Here is a 22,137-nt window from a genome sequence, read left to right as displayed (position 1 = left end):
GGATAATGTTAAGCGCTGTACTTGGTTCTGTTTAAAAGATTAGGTTTTGAGAACTGTTCTCCCTTTGACAATGTAATCTATTATTCAAAACATATTGACTGCACAAATAGGTTTTGTGAGATTGTATTCTTTAAGCAGCAGCATCTTGACAATAAGTACATTTATTTTAGTGTGTCTGAAACTCTGTGTTTACTAATTATCATCTGTGCTGCTTGATTTGATTTGTTAATCACAAAGCTGGAGTTCAGTTTTACAATAACGTGTTGACACAGTAATTATGAATGCAACTTTTTCCTGTTTATTGTCGTAAAAGTTTTAATATCCAATATTTTAAAGAATACTTTTCAGGACAGAGACGTTTTCATCTCTTGATACACATGTGCACTCTACGCAGCTTTCTGAGGAATGTTTCAGAATAGCAGTGGGCCTTAATAAAGCATTCAGGTGAAGTAGGAACCTAAACTCTTTAGACTTCCATACCAGCCAGGAAGATCCATTGTATTCTTGTAGAATTAACTCTCCTTACAGTTTCAGTTCAGTGAAAACAGAATATGGTGCTTCTTTGTTAGCACACCAGTTCAGTACAGGGCGAGAATCTGCTTCAAATTCCTTATTTATTTTTTATGTGATACTGGGCAGTTTCCAAAGTCTCAACAGGAGTTAAGTACTTCTGTGATCCTGGGAAGTAGTTCTTTTTATGGATCTTAATTCTGAATTTACAAACTGTGGTCTTGCTTCTCTTCTTACCATATCTTGACGTTACGAGGACAACTAAAAAAATGTTGCGAGGTATTTGTATCCTGTTGTAATAGTGATCTTATAAAATCATGTGATAAGACTAGGGTGTCCGCATACAGAAGCAGGAATTTTTTTTTTCCCCTCAAATATTTCTGTTCACCAGAATTTGGAGAACAGTGGCTTATATCACTTTGCCTCAAAGGGCCAATTTAACGCAGTGCCAGATATGGTGTAAGGTGTTGACTGCAGTGTTATTCAGAACATCTAGTTAGCGATTGAATATGTTGGTGTGATTTAATTGAATTAATCCTAAAACTATGTCCCCCAAATCAGGGAACTGGCTGGGGCCTTGGGTTCTTATCATTAGAAGTACATTGAACATATGGACACATTAGACATTCAAAACATAACTAAATAACTGATCTCTATAGGAGAGATCAGAAAGAAAATGTAGGTATGAATACCTTTTGTGTAGATCTGGTATGCTTGTGATGCAAAGTTATCATCTCTGGAAACTTTTAGTTGACTGATGGGAAATAAGTTGTTGAACAGACAGTAGGTTGCTTACAACATGGATGCCAGTCTCCTCAGAATGTAGAAATAATAAATATATTCCTGTTTTATATGCAAAATATTGTGTTCTCTCTTAAAATTTTTAAAAATAGAAATCTAAAATGTATTCACCCCGTTCAGGGTGACCCTTAGCAAAATCTTTTTTCTTTCTTTCTGCATGTGAAAGAAAGACACAGTGATACTACCTAGTTAGTATCTTACTATCTTACTCCAAAGCAAGAGCTAGAGCAACAAATGGATGATGCTATATGTAATTTCTGCTTGATTCAAATTTACAATATTCATTAGAATTGTGCTCTGATTTTTAGAGAGATAACAAACCCAATACAAGGAGAAAGGAATATGGAATGTTTCTACTGCATTTTCATAATTATACCTTTTGGTAAATTGATGCTCCAGACTTTGACTGACTTTGTGCTAATATTGTGATACATTTTCTTATCAGGCAGTTAATGCAAAACTTTATTACCTGATGAAGGAATAAAGTGGCATAAGGCATGCAGTTTCCTACCAATAGTGCACGTAGCATTACCATACCATTACTTAGTGTGATTTCTTTTTCCAATGCTTCCTTGTTCTTATAAATGAAAAGGATGCTGGCTACCAACTTCTGCCAAGTAGTGACTTGGCAGAATATTAGCAAAGGATTATGAAAATAACTGTTTGTTTTGCACTTGTTTGTACCTGATGCTTTCTGCAGATGTTTAATGTTGTTTCAGATATTAGATATGAATCAGGTAAGAAGCTGTATGAGCATGCATATTGTTTGGAAATAGTCCTCATTTTAGTTCTGCAGTGTCTCGGTATGGCTGGCATTTTTCCTGGATGTGGCTGTGTGTAGCTGCATTCTGAATATGACAGTCCCAAGCCATTTTTTCTGCAAGTTCTACAAGTTTTTTTCATGGTAAAGCCCCTATTTTTTCATCAGCCTTTGTTGTGAATTTTCCTGGAAAGTTATGAAGAAGGAATAGGATGGCTTTTAGCAAATTTATTTTCTGAGACTTTCAGAAGCTGCTTTACTTGCAGACAGTGGCATGGGCAGTTGGTCATCCCATGCCTCTTGTGGAAGAGGGACAGTTGTCCTGCTGTGCAGTAAGGCATATGGGAAAAACATACTGACTAGCAGCAGAAGAGGGTGAGTGCTCCTTATCCAGACTTTTTCTTAACAGGCACACCCATTTCTATCTTCTACTATGGAAGAAAGTTCATCTGTAACAGAGTTCAGATGAATGGAAAGCTGTAAGTTAGTATGCCTACAGTGAAGCAGCAGCTTAGTTATAAGAAGTTACTTTCTGAGATCTCAGTAAGGACAAAAAAAAAGTTAACCTAGACTGTCGCTATTACTTTGTGTTAGAGTAATATAATCTAATCGTCTTGGGAGGGGCAAAAAAAGAAACTTTTTATTGAGCAAAGTACCTGTTGATATCATTAAAAGACTTTGGATTTCTTCAAATCAAAATACTTGGCACTAGCCAAAATATTTCATTGCAGGGAACCTTTCAGAGGGATAAGCTGTTTGGAGTTGAAGGAGACCTTACTTTCCCCCTGTTGGAAACTGTAGTCAGTTGGCAATATCTTAAGAGTATTCTTGGTTATGCCTGTGAATCATAGAATGGTTTGGGTTGGAAGGGACCTTAAAGATCACCTAGTTCCTACCCCCAAGTAGCTCATTATTCTTTAATTCTGGAAGACGACTGTTCCTGGTTGGTTTTTTTGTTTGCTTGTTTCTGGGTTTTTTTGGGGTTTTTTTTTTTTGGTTGAATGCTAAGGACATGCTTGATATTATACTAATTTTTTTAAGCTCAGTGTCATCTGTGCTACGGTTTCTACAGTTACTTGATGATGTCGTACTTGTAGGTAGATATAAATGACAAGTCATTTCATTTGTTAGACTGCTTACTAGTTTTTCTTTTCATTGCTGTTAATACAGTAAAGTGCTCTGTAGTGGTAGCAGTGGCTGAAAATCTGTTAGATGGCTTAGGAGGTATGCATGATTTTGGCAAAAGGAGCCTGAAATTAAAGATGATTCCCATGGAGTATCTACGTAAGTGGCAAACTGTGGAGGGATTTCCTTTTACTGATGTTTTCAACCACCTGAAATAAGGAGTGCTAATTCTGGATTAGCTGGACTCCTTAATGAGAGGACTGCATGCAGTGTTCAGCCTGGCAGAGAGCTTGGTGAGAAAACTAGTGGGTAGGATGGACTTCAAGTCAAGGAGAGCTTGGTGAAGATGTAGACAGACTCCCATGGCCAGCTTTACTGGACTGGCCTACAGCGAAGGAGTGGTGGATGGCTTGAAATATTGTATGGAACAAATGTATCCCAGGTAGCAAAGGTGCAGAGTTTTGCAAGACAAGATTACAGAAAACTACTACTGTACAACTTTGACCCTGATGACCAAATCACAATGATGCCTTGAAACCATTGTGGTAAGGACAGAGGAAAAAAAAAGTAGCTCATTTTGTTTGCTTTCCAAGTGTATAAAGAAGAATCAGAAGAAGCTACAAAATCATATTTGTCTTCCAAATAACCATGCTAACTTGGTATCTACATTATATTTTTGTATATACTGACATATTTTTGTATATACTGACATATACTGACATGGTTTTGGGCCATGCCTAGAAGAGACACCACTTAGTGCTGTATTTCTGCTGCTTATCATAGATCTCACCTCATGTAGTAGTAGGAATAATAGCAGGAACCTGCAAAAAACCTATTTATTTTACTGGTCTTCTCTTATCAGAGTAATTACTAAATAACTGTTACTCTAACTTCACTAGGTAAGGTCACTTAAATTTGGCACTTGAGTCTCCCAAACTTCTTGCCTTCCCTTTCACAGTTAAAATTGTTTTGTTTCACTGCTAGAGATACTCAGCCTTCATGGAAATAAAGGGTGGGATTTGCTTTTTATTGTTGTAAACAGAAGACAGAATTGTAATTTCAAGAGTACTTTATTAACTGAATTTTGTAGACATGGATTGTCAGGGACTTAAGTGTCCAAACAGGGCTTTCCCAATGTGCGGTGTTCTTAGAAACCCCATGCTGCTGTATTGGGAAATACAGCTGTTAGCTGCAGTTGAGAAGACACATGTAAAACAGTTCCTCTCTTTCTCAAGGCTGCGTACTCAGCATAATAAAAGAACTCCATGCGTTATGAAACATGAAATTCCAGGGTTGCTAACAAAGGGGAAAAAAAAAAAAAAGCTGCTATTCCAGTTTGACATCTCTTTTGGAATTTCTTTAAAGGTTAAAGGTTTTGGCAAAAGGTCCCTGCTTGTGTGATTAGAGTTGCCTGGGGGTAAATTGGAGCTGAAAATCTGTTGGGTGTTAATACAAAGTGGAACAGCTCTATGTAAAGCGAAGTTATTTAGAAGCGCTCTGTTATTTTGAGTCGTTGAAATAACAGCAATTATTTTGAGTCATCAGTTATTCTTCCCCTTGGTATACACTAAGACTTTAATAACAACCATGGAATAACTCTTCTGAGATTTTTACAGTCTGAGAAACATCTTGCTTCCAAACCCAGTAGCTTTTATCTCTTACAAGACTTCTGAAAAAGATCAGGGAATAGCGGGAGGGGAGGTGAAGCAATGGAGCACTGCTACAGCCATGAAGGCGTAGAGAACTCTCATACCTCTCTAGCATTAGCAACATCCCTCTGTTGTTAAAAGTAAGCAGCAGCCTGAAGTTTGCAGTCACAGTATGTTTGTTTCCATTTTTGTAAAAGATACATGCATCTTCTGTGATTTGCTTGAATGAGGTTTATTAGGGTCCGGTATCATCAAGGTGAAATGAATCCTGGCAGCTGCTTCTGTGAGGGAATTTTTATTTGAAGTCTCCTAGCTGGCCTGTGTTTCATGGTGTTTCCTTGCAAGACCTTTGTGTTCTGCCAAAAAAATGTGAAGTATCTATTCCAAAGCTTTTCTCTTGTTTTTTAAGCAGAGAAGTGGTGGTGGTTTTATGGTATAATGGAATGGCAGATTTTCTTGATGGTAATTTTTGGGTATGCAGGTATTGCAGCCACTTTGTTACTGACGTGTATTATGGTGTATTTGACAATGTTGGAAGCCAGGGAATTGGAGTTACATTTAATGCGCTGCTTGTTTCTCTCAAAATACAGTTTCTGTGTCTGCCAACCTTATGTAAGAGGTGTTAAATGAAACAGGTGAGCTACAGCAGATGGTACCCCTGACTGTGCTGATATTCAGCAGATAACATGTTCTGGCTCCAGAAGTCTCAGCTGGGCCAGCTACTTCTTAAACTATGTTTATGTGAGCTTTTTTTTTTGTTTAGTGTCCTCCAGGTGCTACTGGTAACTTCTTCAGGCCCATATAGGTGACTCTGAGATGTTCTGATGTGTCTGGTTGTTTTAGTGTTTATCTGAATTACAGTTTTGAGGCCTTACCAATCACCAGTGTCTGAAATAACGGATCTCTAAGGAGGCTGCCTTCTGTGACACCTGTGAGTCTGAATTGCATGTGCACTGTTGCTCTTGCATGTTAGTGAGAGATGGTGAAGGATATAGCACTGGTAGAGACAATGAGGTGAAACATAAATGGTGGAATAGGTGGTTTTTGCTTTGTCTCTATCTTAATTAAGTTTGATTCTAAAATACAGCTATGACCATGATGTCTGCTTGCAGACAAAGATGTTGAGAAACTGGGTGACTGTAGGAAGGATCCATAAAAATGAGTAAAAGTTTGGCAATTAGAGACTTAAACCTTATCAGAAGTGAGAAATGCCCTTGCTGTATTGGAAAACAGCAGGTAGTAATGCACGTGCTCATTTGGAGGGAGACACATAACAGGAATCAATCACTAAACCGGGTGCTGGATAACTGACTTTGGAGGTGAGGCATATGTTTTTGACAATGAAGATGATTAATCTTTTGAACAAACTACCATTTGGGAACAACACTGTAGCCGTCCTTTGAAACTTTTAAATTGAAGCTGGAAGTTATTTCTTTAGCTTTTCGGCGGTGGAAATCTTTACTAGTTGAAATTTAATGGCCTGTGACAGGTAATTTTGGTCCTTAAATTTAGGAATATTCTCGCTTCATAGCTTTGCACTCTGATGTGTTGTTGACTGCTGCGTATGGAACAGTCTCCTTCGCTTAGTGTTTTTCTGCTAAAATGTGATGTGGTCTTAGGGTCCAGATATAATCTCCCAAAACACTTTTTTAACAGCTTACCTATTGGCATTGTAGAAGCTTCCACCATCTTAGTGAATGTCTTTAATTGGTAGCTTCTCTTTGATTTATGCTTCTTGCTTTTGTCATGCTGTTCAAAACTCAACAACTTCCCGTGTTGGTATTTGAGAAAAGAGCCCTTTCTTAGGACTGTGATAGGGACAGATTCACTTTCTTCTTTCTCTTAGCGTAATAAGCCATATGACAAGAAAGGTTTGGTCTTTGACTTATTGGTATTTTCACTTTTTATTATTTATGGCTTCAGGTTGCACTCATATTTTGGTGTGTTCACCAATGCATTGGGATGAACCTCTAGTAGAGCACGCTTTAGCACTGTTTTCTTAGTGTTGTGGGCTCTTCTCATTTTTGTGGGGTTGAAAACACAACTATGTTCTTTACACAGGACCTGGGAAATCCAGGGGATGGAACTTCTTACTAATTTTTTGTATAGTGGGTCCATTTTGTTCCCCACTGTGTGTATTTTGTTGTAGTAAAACATGGATCTTAAAACTTCTGAAGTGTTGTTTAAATTAGCGTGGTTTAGCTTTAACAGCAGAACTGGCAAGGTAGGCATGGTAGCTGTGATCAGGTGCCTTTTTGGTTATTGCCTTTCCTTGAGGTAGAATGACCCCTCTGATAATACTGAATTGTCCTTGAAAGACTGTTCCAGTTTTCTTTCCATTTTAGTTTCTGTTGTATGCTTGCATTCCTTTTTAAGAGTGTGTGGATCAGAGGTACCAACTAGAAGAAGGGAGGCGACTTCTTTCCTTGGGGCAAATGAGTCTGCTTATGGGAGGGAGATTTCCAGAGACAGCGTGACACGTAGCAAGTGCTGCAGAAAGTCACAGCTCACGTGAAGTGTCAGAAGCTACAGCGAGGAGCAGAGAGAGCTAGCAAGGCCCCGGAGACTATGGCACGTACTCCGTGAGGACTGGAAGCGACCAAGCTAGTTCACAGGCTCACAAACCTACTGACTTGGCTCGAGCTGAGCCCAGAAGGAGGATTCGTTGACGGGGACCCAGTGGGAAGGGGAAAAGCTCTGTCTTGTGTTGGGCCAGTCACGATGAGATTTCTTTTCTCAACTGATTTGTTATCACAGATGTTTTGATAAGACTTGTCTTTTCAGTTTTAAAACCCCCTGCATTGTTTTTGGCAGCTTGTTGGTAGGACAAATTCACTAGACAAATTCAGCTCTAGCTGAGGCCAGCTTGGAGTCCTAGGAGAGCATCATACAGCACTTAAGTAGGAGCAGTGGACTTTAGTATTGGATGACTTGGACAGCAAAGGCTGTAATTGCTGTGGAATATACCTGTGGCAGGAGTTAGAAGAAACTTTAGAATGGCTGTGTGGAATCAGATTAATACCCTGTCTTCGTGCTATCCTATTTGTATACTAATTTTCTTCCTTGTCATTTATTGGGGAAGAGTATAAGAATTAAGTAGCACACAGAGACACTTTCTTAGCGATCTGTAAGTCAAGAACAACTAGGATCGAAGATGGTTTATTTTGTGCTTGAGGGAACTTTATGGACATTTTACCCCCATAGGTTTGTCCAGATACTTTTTGAATACTTGAAAGTTTGGAGCGTGAAAAAAGCATAAGCTTTTATCAGCGTCCAAGTTATAAACTCTGTATGTATTGAATACACAAGGGGAACTTGTTGTTATAATGGTATTGATACAGTTGCCAAACATCTGTACTGGGCTGTTTGTTTTAGCATGTGGATTTAAATTGACTGCTTAAGGGGTTTTGAGTATATTTTGGTGATTTCTCAGGAGGCAACTACCTGATTAGTGGACATCTGTTCAGTATTTTAGTGTACCAGTTGAAATAATTAGTTAATAGATGGTCCTAGCTCTATGTTCTTTAGAGCTTACTTTGAAAAATACTTAATATTTTTTACCCTAAACCGTGTTCCTGTTAAATCATTGATGTGAGGCAAGGGAAGAGGCTCAGAAATCTCACTAGTTACATGCATAGTTAAAAGCTGTGTTGCTTCCATAAAACTGAGAGGCTGATGTAGGAAGGCCTTTGAAGGAACTTCTCAAAAGGAAATTGAGCACAATAATGTAAACTGAATGTCATTCCACTGGATAGGAAGTCTAGTGAATAACTGAATTGTGAGAGAACAGAGGTATTGTAGTAGCTGTGCAGCTTTTAATTAAAAATCAGAGCAGTGATATATTTTTTTCCAGTTCTGTGCACTGTAAAAAAGGAACAGTTGTACTTAATTTTGTAAAATATACACCTCATCTTTGTAGGAGAATGCTGTGGGAGGCATGCAACATCTTATAGAACTGGCTCATGAATGTTGTGGTTGTGTTTTTTTTTTTAAATAAATGGTTGCTAGAAATCATTTTGATATCTGTCAGTCTCTCATATTATATGCAAATGTAAGTTTGAACTAGACCTCTCTGAATTCAGAGGATTTGCTTATATAAACTCAAGAAGGCCGTACCTAACTTTGCTTTTGGAATATTAGAATTAAATCCAAGATGTACTATTTGGCTTGCTCTTTTCAGTAAATTTAGTTATCCTACAAATGAAGCCCCCAAAATTCTAACCCTGTAAAAAGATGGAATACATGCGCTCCAAGAAAAAGTGCAAAACTTATATTTTCTGGTTTGTACAGGGAGATTTTTGCAAAAATGACGGAGTAGGGAAATGGGCTTGTGGCATAGCTTTGGAAATGGTCTGATGTGTGAGCAGGGATATCTAAAAGTCTTAGATAGCAAATACGCTACAAAAAAGGAAGGTTTGAATAGCATCTATAGCAAATGCCCAGGTTAGACATTGTGCTGCGGGCAAGTATCCAGAAAGAAGGCAAAAAAATATTTAGGAAGTGTGTGTTATTGATACATCTTTCACCATTGATGTAGTAGCCGTGTGGGGAGAGAGAGGGTTGGATAACATAGGCAATATGCAAAAGGAGCTAACTAAAAATCCCTTGACCTTAGAAATCGTACTCAGAATGGTTGTACTGAAAGAGACAACTTCATGTATAATACAGAAAGAATGCCTTCAGAAGCTTACCATGCAGAATTTTTTTTATGCTGTAATTCCAGCTTTTCCAGTCCAATACAAGTCACTGCCTGTTTTAACTCTAAACGCTTATGTGAGTTGAATTTTCACAGTGGCAGTTTTGGCATCTGTCTGTTTTTTTATATGATCACAAAGTCGATGTTTCTTGCAAACAAAACTGTGAACAACAGATTTATTATGTTTTCATCCACAAAGAATATGCTGCTTTAGTGTGGTTATTTGTGGTAGTGGTATAGATTTGATACACAAGGGTGTCCTTGGGATTCTGATCTGTTTACAAGTCTGATTAGAGAAAACCCATTTTGACACATGCCCGGGAATTGGTAAAGCTGTGATAATTTCATTCTACAGGTACAGCAAATGAACAGTACTTTTCAGATAAAGGTAACTTTGTAGTGATTATCAACAAGTATATGTTAATCACTTTGAGTTTTGTTAATAATAATTTTGTTAGTTAATAAGAAAAAAATCATTTCTTGGGCTTCAGTGCATTAGAAGTCTGATTCAGATTATACTTAGCTAGAGGGAAAGGCTCCCATCAACTTCCCCCCACGCCCCAGTTACCTGTCAGGGGAGCTTAAATATTAATCAGGGTTTTTAATGATTTTAGATGACATCCAGGGCATTTCTCACTTAGGGAAACTGATAACCTCCAGAGCCTTTGCTATGAGCTGGCAAGAGGTTTTCATGTCTCATTCCACCCTACTGTGATAAATCAAAGAGTCTTTTCTTTGCCCACCCAACAGTCTTGCTTAGGGTTGTACCCTGTTAGGAGTTCTGCAGGAAGTGATGAAAAACCTTCACTGTTGTCTTGGTCATAAGGGGCTTGGGTATGGGTGTGTTTGTGCTCTTGAGTGTTAAGAGCTACAGTTAGTGTTTTATTATAGAAAATAATCAGGTGAAATGAGGGTAGGGTAGCTTTCCTTTATTTAGCATCCCATATTTGGTATCATTAATGTCTTGATATCAGCTCTTGTAGTTTTGCAGTTCTTTCTCTGCTGGACTAGACTCTTCCCCACTAAGGGAAGTTTGACTTAACTCAATAGCCAGTAAAGTAGGTAAAATAAGTGCAAAATCTACTATGAAACTCTGAAGTTTACTTGAGCAAAGACTTCACTGTTATAAAATGCTGAGTCTATATTTTGCTAGTCTCTACTAAGTATCTCATATCCTGGATTTTTCTGAGTGTACGTATCTTAATGTTTTTCCAGTGGGCTACATTTCTCTTGGCTTTGACTGTATGATCATTACTGTGCCTTAATAGAAAGTCAGCTGCATTTTTGCAGTTAAATACTGGTTTTAGTATACTAGTAGTCCAGGCCTCTATGAAGAAATGTCTGTTTACTGTTGGACTATGCACATACATATAATCTCTTCATAATATATTTAAAAATGCTATCCATGTTTTTCATCTATATGACAAGAATGAATTATGGTTTTATACCTAGCTGTTTTAAAAAGTAAATATTTGCTCTCTCCACTACAGATTTAAGTTGCTTCTAATCTGAAATGGAAAAATACAGAGATTAGGTGGTTTTTTTAAAGTAATTATTTCCTAGAGAAGTTAATGCAGCCAGAGAAGGCAGAACTCATATCAGATGGAATTCCTGCAGAGACACTGGAGGGTGCTTGTATTGGGTGAGGAGCTGGTTCCCTTGTTATCCCCTTGGAGCTGGGCTTGTATGGGGCTTTGCTGTGTCTGGATCTATTGGCTGTATCGCAGTCACGTCATCGGCCTTCCCACCCTGTTCTGTGGAAACCCTCAGAAGTCATTGTACTTGGTATGGCTAGTAGAGCTGGATCTTGGGGATTAACGTTAGGGTCTGAATAGAGGAGCCCTATCTACTACTGGTTTGTAGTATTTTACTTTGGATATATATGTTTTATAAAATCCCAAAAACTCAAGATGTTTTTTTCCCACTTGGCAATTGTGCTTTTGGTCATTACGTGTGCACATAAGGATTGTCCAGACCTAACTTGTTATAATGAAATACTAGTCTTCGTGAAAGTGAATACAATATTGTGTCTTAACGAAATTCAGGAAACGGTAGCAAGACTAATGCTGTAGTACAGCCTGAATTTTATTCTTTTTTTTTTTTTTTTTTTTGGGCTGGGGGCGTAGTATTACAATATGTCTCTAGGCATGAAAAGGCAATGCACATCTTAAAGAATATGATAGAATGTCTAGCAACGGTCTTAAAAGCAAAACTGAACTGTCCAAATGAGTCCATCAGGCTTTTAACCTCTATAGTACTTGGTGGGAAAGTGAATGGTTGCAGGCTTGAACCCGCGTTGGAAGCAGACACACCTGTAATATGCAAATAAGGAGGGATGTCCTTTTCTTTATCTCTTTTTGCTAAGTATAAATGTTTAGTAATCATAAAGGTTAGCAAACGAAAGAATACCTGGTAGGTTTTTCATCTCATTTGGAAAGGAGAGATTGATTCAAACCCTAACCTGGCAAGAGAATACTGATGGGTTGAAGTTATGATATTATAAAAATTACTGCATCAAAGGCTATGTAGTAGCAATGCAGGCTTTGGGGATATAATGGTTGCCCCTTTGTACAGCCAGTACTACATTTGGACCTTTTTACAAGTGGGTTGTGTTTAGAGATCATTTAGAAGCAATATCTTCCCTTATTTAGTCAAGAGTTTGCCAAGCATGACATCACCAGAACTCCATCATAGTTGTGTTTAACTGGAATAGTATGCTGTCGAAAGGCAGCAAGAGCAGCCTGTTGCAGAGCACAAAATGGAAGGTCCTTGTAGCAGTGCCATCCAGAAATTGTGGAGCACTGTGGGTCTTGATCTCCCATCATCAGTCAGTGTAAGCTGTGATTTCTTTCATCTCTGAGAGAGGTTTTAACCAAGAAAGGAAAGGAGGGAAAAATTAGAGATGCATATGAACTGAAAAATGGTTTCAAATAGGAGGAGGGGAGGAGACCAGTTACTGACTGAAAAATGAGCACTAAAATCAGGCTGATATTTCAGGAAGATAAATTTACCAAAGAATATGAACTGTAAGAACTCCTAACTAGTTTAGGGTTTCTGTAAAGATAAATTTCACCCCTTTTAAAAGATCAAAACAAGCTTTAGTGGAAGGAAGGGGCTGTAGCTTATCTTCTCTCTTAATTAACTTACTGCGTATCTTCCTGCTTCTATGACAGGACAGACTTAATGCATTTACAATGGTAAATGACCTCGCCAAGACCTTGGTCTGTTCATCCATTGCAGGGATGACCGCGTCCAAATTATGACAAAGCCAAATACTGTATTTTAGTGGGAGACATTAGACAGCTATTGGGAACCAGAGTAAGATGAAGTGTGTTGCCTGTGCATGACTGGGAATGTCACACTTCACTCCAGTGTAAGTGGGTGTGCTTAGAACTGTAGAGAATGTCTGTGTGAAATGCAGCTGTGGTAGTGGTAGAAGTGATGCTTGCTGATTTCCTAGAGGTCATTAGTGTAATGGAGTTGAAGACGGGGAGGGAAGCGTTTTTATCTAATATAAGTGGAATCTGAAAACAGCCTTCCAGATCCACATAAATACTACAGGATGCCTCTTATTTCACAGGAACTCATGGGAGTTGCTTACTGTAGTGGTGAGGCCTTGGGGAAGAGTGATGTACGGCACATAGTAAAACTGTCTTTGAGTCTTTGCGTTGCTGAATATCTGCATTCAGGTTGAACATAGGATCCTTAATTAAACATATATAATGTTGAAAGAATGTTATATGGAGTGTTGTGTTTCCTGTAGGTGGCATCTAGAATTTACTTTGCTTGAAACTTGTCAGAGATGTTTAAATTTAATCCTATTAATAGCTTTGGTTCAGGGATAATTTTTGAGCTTCTTATCTAAAAGTGTTTTATCAATCTAATATTTTTTCACTATGACTTAGGCTTATCCTTGCTTTATGTAATGTGATTTGCAAAACAAAGTTGCAGTATATCTGGCTTTAGGTCACTGATTACAGCTAAACAGGCTTTTGTAGTGGAATATGTTTAGCAAATAAATCTGTGAGAGCTTTTAAAAATTCAGATGAGAATTGAACTTAACCATCTGATAGATTTATAAAAAGCATAATACCTTTATCTGATGATATGTTTGAGAAACCTATCTAAAATACTTTAAAAAAGATAATTGTTTTACTTGCTTCTTGCTAAAGTAGTTTTTCCATTGTGTAAGTCCCTATACAATATCTCTATTTTAGATAAAAATATGCAGTGAATCACAAATTATTTCCATATAGTCTATTTTAGTGATTGATAATTAAATGTAGGTTTGTAGTTTGGCAGTCTTGTCTTTTGTATTGCCTCCCTCACCTTTTCCTGGATACAGTCTACTTATTTACATTTAAAACATATCTGAAGATTGAAATTTCGAAAGACGTGCTGTGTATAACCTTCTCTACCGTCTTACCTCATATAAATAAATGCTGAAATGTTTCTTAGTTTAAACAATAGATTGTCTACATAGTTTGTCATGCCAGCTGTTATTCCCCACATGTGTCTAATGGCAGTTAGGATTTTGCTTAAAAGAAAGAGAATGTCTCTATGGCCTGGGCAATTTGAAATAATGCCAAGGAAGTTGCAATGGATGCTAAAAATGTTGCAACTCCAGTGCTCCATGCATTGTGCTGTGCAACTTCTGGTTTTGCACTTTTGTTCTTTCTTTTCTTTCCTGGATTACTCCTGAGAAACAGGATGAAATATCCAGGGTGAAGCTGAGTGATGCTTCTAAAGTCTTACTATGTCTTCCATCAACCAAGCCAACTTTCTTTAAAGTAGAGGGAAGTTTCCCTATGTGATGCTGTTGCACTATTGGTATAATCCTGGGATTTTCAGTGAAGCTCATGATCCTCATTCCTTGTATTGCTCCATCCAGAAGGGCAGTCACGGCTCACGTCGTGCCTTTGGTTGGATGCTCCATGTCTGTAATGACAAAGTGGATACAGCCAAAGGTAGATAATAATATTGCGTCCAACGCGCAAAGAGCAGAGTAACAGGGAGGATCTTTAAAAGCCACGATCACTGTAGAGAAATATTGTTATAATTTCCAAAGGAATGTCTTATTTACTAGATACTTGACACTTTTTTCTCCATTTTCCTGAGCTTCATTTTCTTTGTGATTCCACTTAGTGGCCTGGCATTTTTTTTTCTTCTTCTCTTACCTATTGATTTTGTGTTATGACATAGTCATAGCATAAAATAGTAGAGGATGAGAAATTTTTTTCTTTTAAACCATTGAGTTCTGCACATGGAAAGAGTGCTGGAGGTAGCATGCAGGGGAGAAAGGCTTTGGTTTAGATGCTGCCCACTGTACCTTGATCCACAGGGGAAGTTCAGCGTTGTGGGAGGAGGGTCCCATGTGTTGCAAGTGGTTCTAATCTCAACTGAGATACTGTAAATATCAGGGAAATCCAGACTGGGGCTGAAGGACTGTGCAAGGGTGTGCTTAGGCCTTTATAGGGTGGCAAAAGTGATATAATCAACAGTGCTGCCAAGTGTAGATCTGTGAAATAGTAATAAACAGGAAACTTTTCAGAAAAAAATCTAAGGGGATGTAGTATTACAGCCCAGCCAAGACTTAGTCATGGGAACTTAATGCGTGAGACAGTCTGAAAGCTCAGGTAAAAGACTTTCTGTGAGGAGTACGTGACAACAGTCTTCACTATATGATCTCAAAATACTAAGAGAGGGAATAATTCTGCACTTTGAATCATGTAAATTCAGATTTTTAGGCAAAGATAGTGGGTCAAATTACAACTTTTCCTGGAAGCTGGATGGAGTTTTTGCCTTCAGACAGATTCACTAATGTTAGTCTTTCATGTTGGCAACTGCCACTGTCTCAGCCTGTCTATCCTGATTTGATAAATTTTTTTCTTTTTTTTGAAACCTTGATTAGAAGTGATGTGCTGCAGAGTATCTGGAGGGTCAGTGTATGTTCTGATGGTGTCATTGTATCTGATGCAGGAATCCTGTGGGCTGAAATCGCTTCCTTAGTCTGTCTTTAAATGGTGCTCTATATGTTTTAGCTGTAATCACTGCAACTTCTTTTTTACTAATCAAGTGAACACTTGATACATATTCATGTGCAGATGGCAGGGGCTGATCTCTGAACCCTGCCAATCCTTAGCAGTTGGTTGAGCGTCGATGTACAAAATTCTTTAATAATGAAGGCATTTTTGATCAACAGTCCTGAATGTTACTGAATCAATAGATGTTGACATCACTTTTATTAATGAATTTTGATAACAGCAGCAATTAAAGTAGCTACATCTAATGTATCATAAGATATAAATTTTATCCTTTGGATAACTTCTGTACTGAGGGCATTTTCTCATACAAAGTGATGTTGCTGTCAGTTGCTCCAAATGTGACTGTATATCAATATGTGGCTGCTATCTACGTTATGCTAAAAGAGAGATCAGTTACTTGGGATTGAGTATTATATGATTTGGAGCTCCTAATCTGTTTTTATTTACTATGGAAAACTTCAAATTGTTCAGGTTCTTTTCCTAAATAAACCCAGGATTGAAGAGTTAAACTAAATTATATTTTGATGTTCAATGCACTTGCTTACTACTTTCTGTCAGGATACAGAGCAAATGTGCTTTATTATTGGGAAGTAATATGGCTGTTTAGAAAATTACTTGGGCTACAATATTTGTGTTAGCAATTTTATTTTCCAGGCATAACAGTTCTGTTTTCTTTCTGTACCCATTTGTGGAAAGATTAAATAATCATAAATCATATTTTCAAGGGCTATGATGCTCAAGTTTTTCTGTTTTATGCAGCTCTCAGCTGCATGGATTTAGGCAAGCTGTCATCTGTAACCTGGCCTTATTTAAATAATTTCCTATAAATCACAAGCCTAATCAAACTTTTATCACCAGATAAAAACAATTATTTTCTTTAAAACTGGCCCCAAATGAGTAACTTGTCAGAGTGTTTAAATCAAAATTGCTATCCAAACAGGAGGAAAAAAGCAGAGTATGTGCTTCCTTAAATCAGCTTGGGACAAGCAGACTGCAGGCTTACAGTGAAAGGTTTGAATTCTAGTTTTGGTTGTGTTTTTATAGGACTACTAGATTTAGAGAACTGTGCTGAAAAATCAGTGTATCCAGTTGCTTAAATATGGTGATGTGACTGTTCCTCTGGGGATGAGGAGCAGGTGTCAATCAGTTCTCTGGATTTTCACAGGTTTTAAATCATGAAACTGTTGTAAGTCTGAGAACAAAGTTTAGTACTTGCTGGAAAGTTCAGGCTTAATCTGTATGACGCCTTGGTGTCTCAAACTTGAAAAATGTTTTTGTCTGAGGAGGGCTGTGAGGTTGAACATAGGATTGCCTCCGATGTGCTGATGTTTTGAAGTCCCATAAAAAGAGAAGTTAGGACACATGACGAGGCTTATGTGTTGGCTACTTCAAAATAATCTTGATTTTTGTATTGTGATTTGGACTTCAGTAAAGCCTGAAAAACAGCTTTTTCAGGAGTGAATAATTAGCGTGATAGGCAGTTGAACCTAACCACAGCCTTATATTTCTGTTTGCATGTTGGCTTAGCAAACTGGAAAACTTTTCTGGCATTCCTCACTCAACTCTCAGCTTTGTTTACTTAATATACTAAGCACAAGATTGTCCTTTTTGAAAGGTAAAAGGAATATTTCGCAAGGCTTTGTGGGGTGGGGGGAATCAGTTTAGTACAGTCATTACTATAGATTCAGCCACACACATATTCCAGTGATGAAATTTAACTTGTTAGTGTCTATTCTCCACCTTCCCTGTCTCCTCTAGCTCCGTTCCTAGCTTTATATCCATCTTTAGACAATGTTTATAATCACTATCTTGTTTTCTTACTGTGGTAACAAATAATGTCTGGAGTACACACTGAAATCTGGCTTAGTACAACTGAAGTGTTGTTTGGGTTTTTTTTTTTATTATTTTCATCTCTGTTTGTTAGTGATGTTTCATGAGGCTTCCCATTAAACATTTCACAGCTCTTCTTAAATGTTTGACTCATGATTTTACATTGACTTTCCTGTCTTTACACAAAATTTCCTAGTCGGAGAGATGCATTTGCGGGTATGTCCTCAAGGCATCACTGGTGTTTCTTGCTGTAGAGACTGCTTTTTGCTGCATGGTGAGTGTGATACATTCTGGGCTGATTTCATCTGCCTCTCTTAATTCTGCAGTGGTGTGATATGTTCTGGGCTGATTTCATCTGCCTCTCATTCATCTCCCACTCTCTGCAGTGGGTGTGCATGGACACTATTTCTGGGTAAGTCCCCCACTACACAGGCTTACAATATAAACCTTTTTTACAATGACAAGGGATCCTGTGGGAATAGATTCAGTGCAGTGCAGAACAGCTTCAGAGGGCAAAGCTGCTCTTGAAGGCAGAGATATTTTTACTGACAGCAAGGAACTCTGACTCCTGGCGTCCTCACACGTTTGAGTCCACAGAAAACAAAGTGGTGTTGCATGAGTCATGTTGAGCAAGAAGCAATACTATAATTACATTATGAAGTGTACAAAGGAAAGAGTTCTGAATCCCAGTTTCTAAATCAAGAAGTTTATGCTTCTTGATTGCAAAACAGCAGCTTCTCAGCCTCGCATTGTTCTCCCTGTCTCATCCCCACTCAAACTTAAAGGGGAAAGGAGTAAACAGCTAAAGGAAAGATTGCTTGCCTGCTTTTGTGGCTCTCTTGGGAACAGTACCACTAAGATCAGTAAGTGAAGTATAAAATGCAGAGAAATTGCATATTGGTGCTCTATGCATGTATATACGCAAGTGTGTGTGCTTGCATGTATACATACTCCTTCTATTCATTCCTCAAAGACATAAGGAAAAGTAATTCACTGCCTTACGTTTTTTTTATTTTTAGTGGATTAGTGTGCTGATTTATCACTGTTCTTTTGATCTCGTGAGGCTGTCATGATCTGCTTGAAACTATTTAATCTCGTAGGTGTTTTGGAGCTAGCGTGTGGGTATAGATCAGAAAAGCTTTTTTAAAATCTCCACATTAAATAAAATATTCTGACAGTCAAATATTTTGGCTTGGATTTTTCCATTGACACCATAGACATTTAAAGATTTCTCATCCCACTCTTTTCTAGGAGAATATAAATATTAGCTGGTCAGTGAATTTTTCTTGTTTCTGTGGCATCTTTTATAATACACATTAAAGTGTATCGTGACAAGCTTTTGTATTGATGTTTGTAAACAAATATCTCGTATGTATATCTGCAAATCAGTTTATGTGAGAATAAGGGGGTTGTACATGTGTAAAGACTGGCTATTGAGGAAAAACTTGTGTGATCGTTTCTTAGATAATGAAGTTCAGGCTGGCGTTGTCTGTTGTAAGGCAGGGAGCTGTTTATGAGTTTTCACGGTAGAACTGTATGGAGTCCTTGTTTGATAACTGTTTTGATTCAGTTTCTTATAAATATTTTGGAGAAGATTAAAATTAATGAGGTACAGTAGTAAAAGATTTGCATTCATACGTGGTACTTACTTACCATACAGCAAAACATATTTTAATTTCTGTCAGCTCCCCCTACTTAATTTGCCCTCCAAAGTAAATGCCAGCTACCAATAGCAGAAAACTTCTGTGAGTCTCTTTCTAATTTTTCCAGGAGTGTTTTGCTTACTCATTCAGCTTGGTGTGCTCATACCCTCTCCATTCTCCAGGTCAGTAGTAGAGGCACGCTTAGGTGACACGTAATGGTCAGATAAGAAATAAGCATAGAACTGTATCTTAACTCTCAAGTCACTGGCCTGTCTGACTTTTATGCTTCATTGTTCTTTCATGTTTTTATGAAAATTTCTGTTGTCCAGCACTCCTGCACCGTATAAATTATCACGTTTTCTGCATTACTGATTTTTAGTGAGAATAATAATAGAACAAGCAGAAAACAAATTCATTACATCATCAAGAAAAACAAAATATGAAATGTATTGTCTGAAAATAAAATGGGTTCATTGACTATTTTGTTCATTCTGGCAGTTAGATGAATCCTCATCACAGCAGTGAAGGCTAGTCAGTGAGTCATAGTTGGCTTGTCTGTGCTGAGCAGAGTAATTCAGATTAGCTAGTGACTTTTGCTAGCTGACTACAATGTCCCTGTACTCCTTCCCGGTCTCTGTAGGGGAATATGAAGGAATGCTCTCTGCTGAGTCCCGCAACTGCTGACCTGTCGGTGGTGATGCACTGCCTGAATACCTGGTGAGACAAATGAAGATGTATACGTCCTAAAGATGATGTGCTCTGAATCTGTTTTAAGCATCCCATATTAATGTGTTAAAACAATTTGTGTGTACCCTTAACTGGACCTGCTGCCTATCAAGAAGCTGTAGGATAAGTAAGATTTTAGACAGATTGCATTTCTCCAGTTTGCCTTTGGTTCTTTAGGGTGCGGTCAGGTTTTGGGACTTCTCTGGTACTGTAAGGAGATTTTCCTTGCTCTGGTCAGAGATATTCGAACGGTTATTTGGGCATAAATTAAAATGTAGGAATATAGTAGTTGTTGCATCCTCTGATAGGGCTGTATATATTGCTCATTTCTCTAGCCTTAGAGGTCTTCAGAATATCCCTGGGATAAATTTGTGTCATGCAGAGGAATGAAGTGATACTCCACTTTTGTTTCTTCCCTGCTTAAGAATTCCTGCATCTTTAGTTTCATCTTTGCATCTTTCGTATTCTTATTTAAAGTGTGAGAACTGACTATGTTTAATCTGGGAATTTACTTAATCCTTTATATTTTTTTTCCTTGTGTAGAGGACAATGTAGTTTTGAACTGTAAAAAGTCAGAGCTCTGCTCCCCTGAGAAGCACCCTAATGCCCTGCTCCCTAAATTAACTTTAAGAGAAGAACTTGGCTTAGTGGATTTTTGATTTTTGTACTGTTTCGCTCATTTTTATTTCCTTGAAAGCTCTTATCACCACATCAAAGTTTTGAAAGCTCCCCCCCCCCTTTTTAAAGACTGCATGGGAAACAGGTTGTTTAGACATCCATAGGACTTGTCAAGAGGTTTTCTTTTCAACTTGAGTACAGCTGCTGTTACCTAATCCATGTTCTAGCTGCTTCCTTCCTTAGTCTGCCATAGCTCATTATTTTATGGCACTACTGTAATGTTTATATTGCAGGGTGGCTTTAATTCTTCTGAGTACTTCAGCTTTGCTTTATCTTTCTTTTATCACCCACTTTAGAATTTACTTTAGGCCTTTACATGTTAGCATTATGATTTAGTCAAGATCATATGACATTACACCACGGATCCAAGATTTAAAAATACCCTACATTGTCAGCAGTAGTTTATGGGTAAGTAAAGCCAATTGTAATAGGAAGTACATAAATACCAAGGTGTTGAGACGTAGAAGACTTTTAATCCTATCTATAGAACAGCAGGTTCTTTTTTACATCTGCTGGACCAGAATATCTATAAAAATTACTTTCATGATCCTGCAAAATAAGAAGAATGTAAAGTATTTTGCAAAATAAAAAGAGTATTAATCACATTGAAATTATGTAAGAATGCAATAGGGAATGCATCTGTGAACTGAAGAAGATAGGTCAACAGGGATGGGTGTAACCAAAGTTGGAAAGGGGAGTTTAGTTGAGACTGTTGGGGGCTGTGGAGACTGTTTTGTTTCATGTGGATTTAAGGTTTGGAAATTTTTTTTAAGTAGTATAATCAAGATAAGTGTATTTGTACCGTATGTGCTGTATGTGTCCACTAGGACAAGTGTGGTTATTCATCCAAGAGTTTTCAAAGAGCAAAGTTTAAATGGTTTGGAACACTTTGCTCTGAGACAATGTCAAGCATACTGTACCTTGCACAGGTTTTACAGCCTTGACTAAATGTTGGTGTCTTCTAAAATTGGCATAGCTTCCATTAAACTATAATTATAAAGAGACATCTTCCCTCCCTTGAAGGCTGAGTAAAAATGGAGTATTTAGGAAGAACTAATACTATGTACTGGGACTTTTATAATTTGGAATGTATTCTGATAGCTGAGTTTCTTACATGTGCTTCCCTTCCTGGATGTTATTATATGATGTGGATAGTACTGACCCGTGCATGATGGCCAAATCTTTTGACATGTGTAAGTAAAAAAAATTCTTTACAATTTTTATATATAGTGCACTTATAAGTATTTTTATTGTTATCATAATCAGAAGGTGTAAATGAGGAGAGGTAGTGCTACTCAGTGTTACAAATACTATTTTGCCAACTACTTAAAGCTGAAGAGCTGCTGCTGTAATCTGAGACAAATTATTGGCTTCTGTACAACAACAGACCACAGCAAAGAGACTTCCATGTCCTTCTCTGATAATTCCAGTTTAAGAACCTCTCTGCATGATTTCTGAAATGTCTGTGCCTTGAATATAGCCAGTGACTTGCTTTAAGTTTCTGCTGCACACCCAAGTCCTTCTACTGAGAGCTGCTCTATAAATGTAAATCTTGAAATATTGGTTACAGCAACTGTGAACAGTGCAATATAAATGAGTTTCTGAATAACAATTTGCTGGCAGGCAGCTATGTCAACGGCTTCAGGCACTGTAGGATGAACTGCAAATAAGCTAA

The 22,137-nt window shown here is 37.8% G+C and overlaps 1 protein-coding gene and 1 long non-coding RNA gene across 11 annotated transcripts in view; both read left to right on the top strand.

Moving 5' to 3' along the window:
* Window positions 1-22,137, top strand: part of GULP1 (GULP PTB domain containing engulfment adaptor 1) — a 167,307-nt gene that overhangs the window by 30,404 nt on the left and 114,766 nt on the right. The gene's annotated exons all lie outside the window — the stretch shown is intronic.
* On the top strand, window positions 17,651-19,770 carry LOC140657556 (uncharacterized). Its single transcript, XR_012044387.1, has 3 exons — window positions 17,651-17,689; window positions 19,186-19,240; window positions 19,699-19,770. It is a non-coding gene; the product is annotated as an uncharacterized lncRNA (long non-coding RNA).

Source organism: Ciconia boyciana, chromosome 10 (genome assembly GCF_034638445.1).
Source record: "Ciconia boyciana chromosome 10, ASM3463844v1, whole genome shotgun sequence".
NCBI classification, from domain to species: domain Eukaryota; kingdom Metazoa; phylum Chordata; class Aves; order Ciconiiformes; family Ciconiidae; genus Ciconia; species Ciconia boyciana.
The sequence above is the reverse complement of the archived record's forward strand: the minus strand, read 5'-3'. Positions and strand labels throughout refer to the sequence as shown.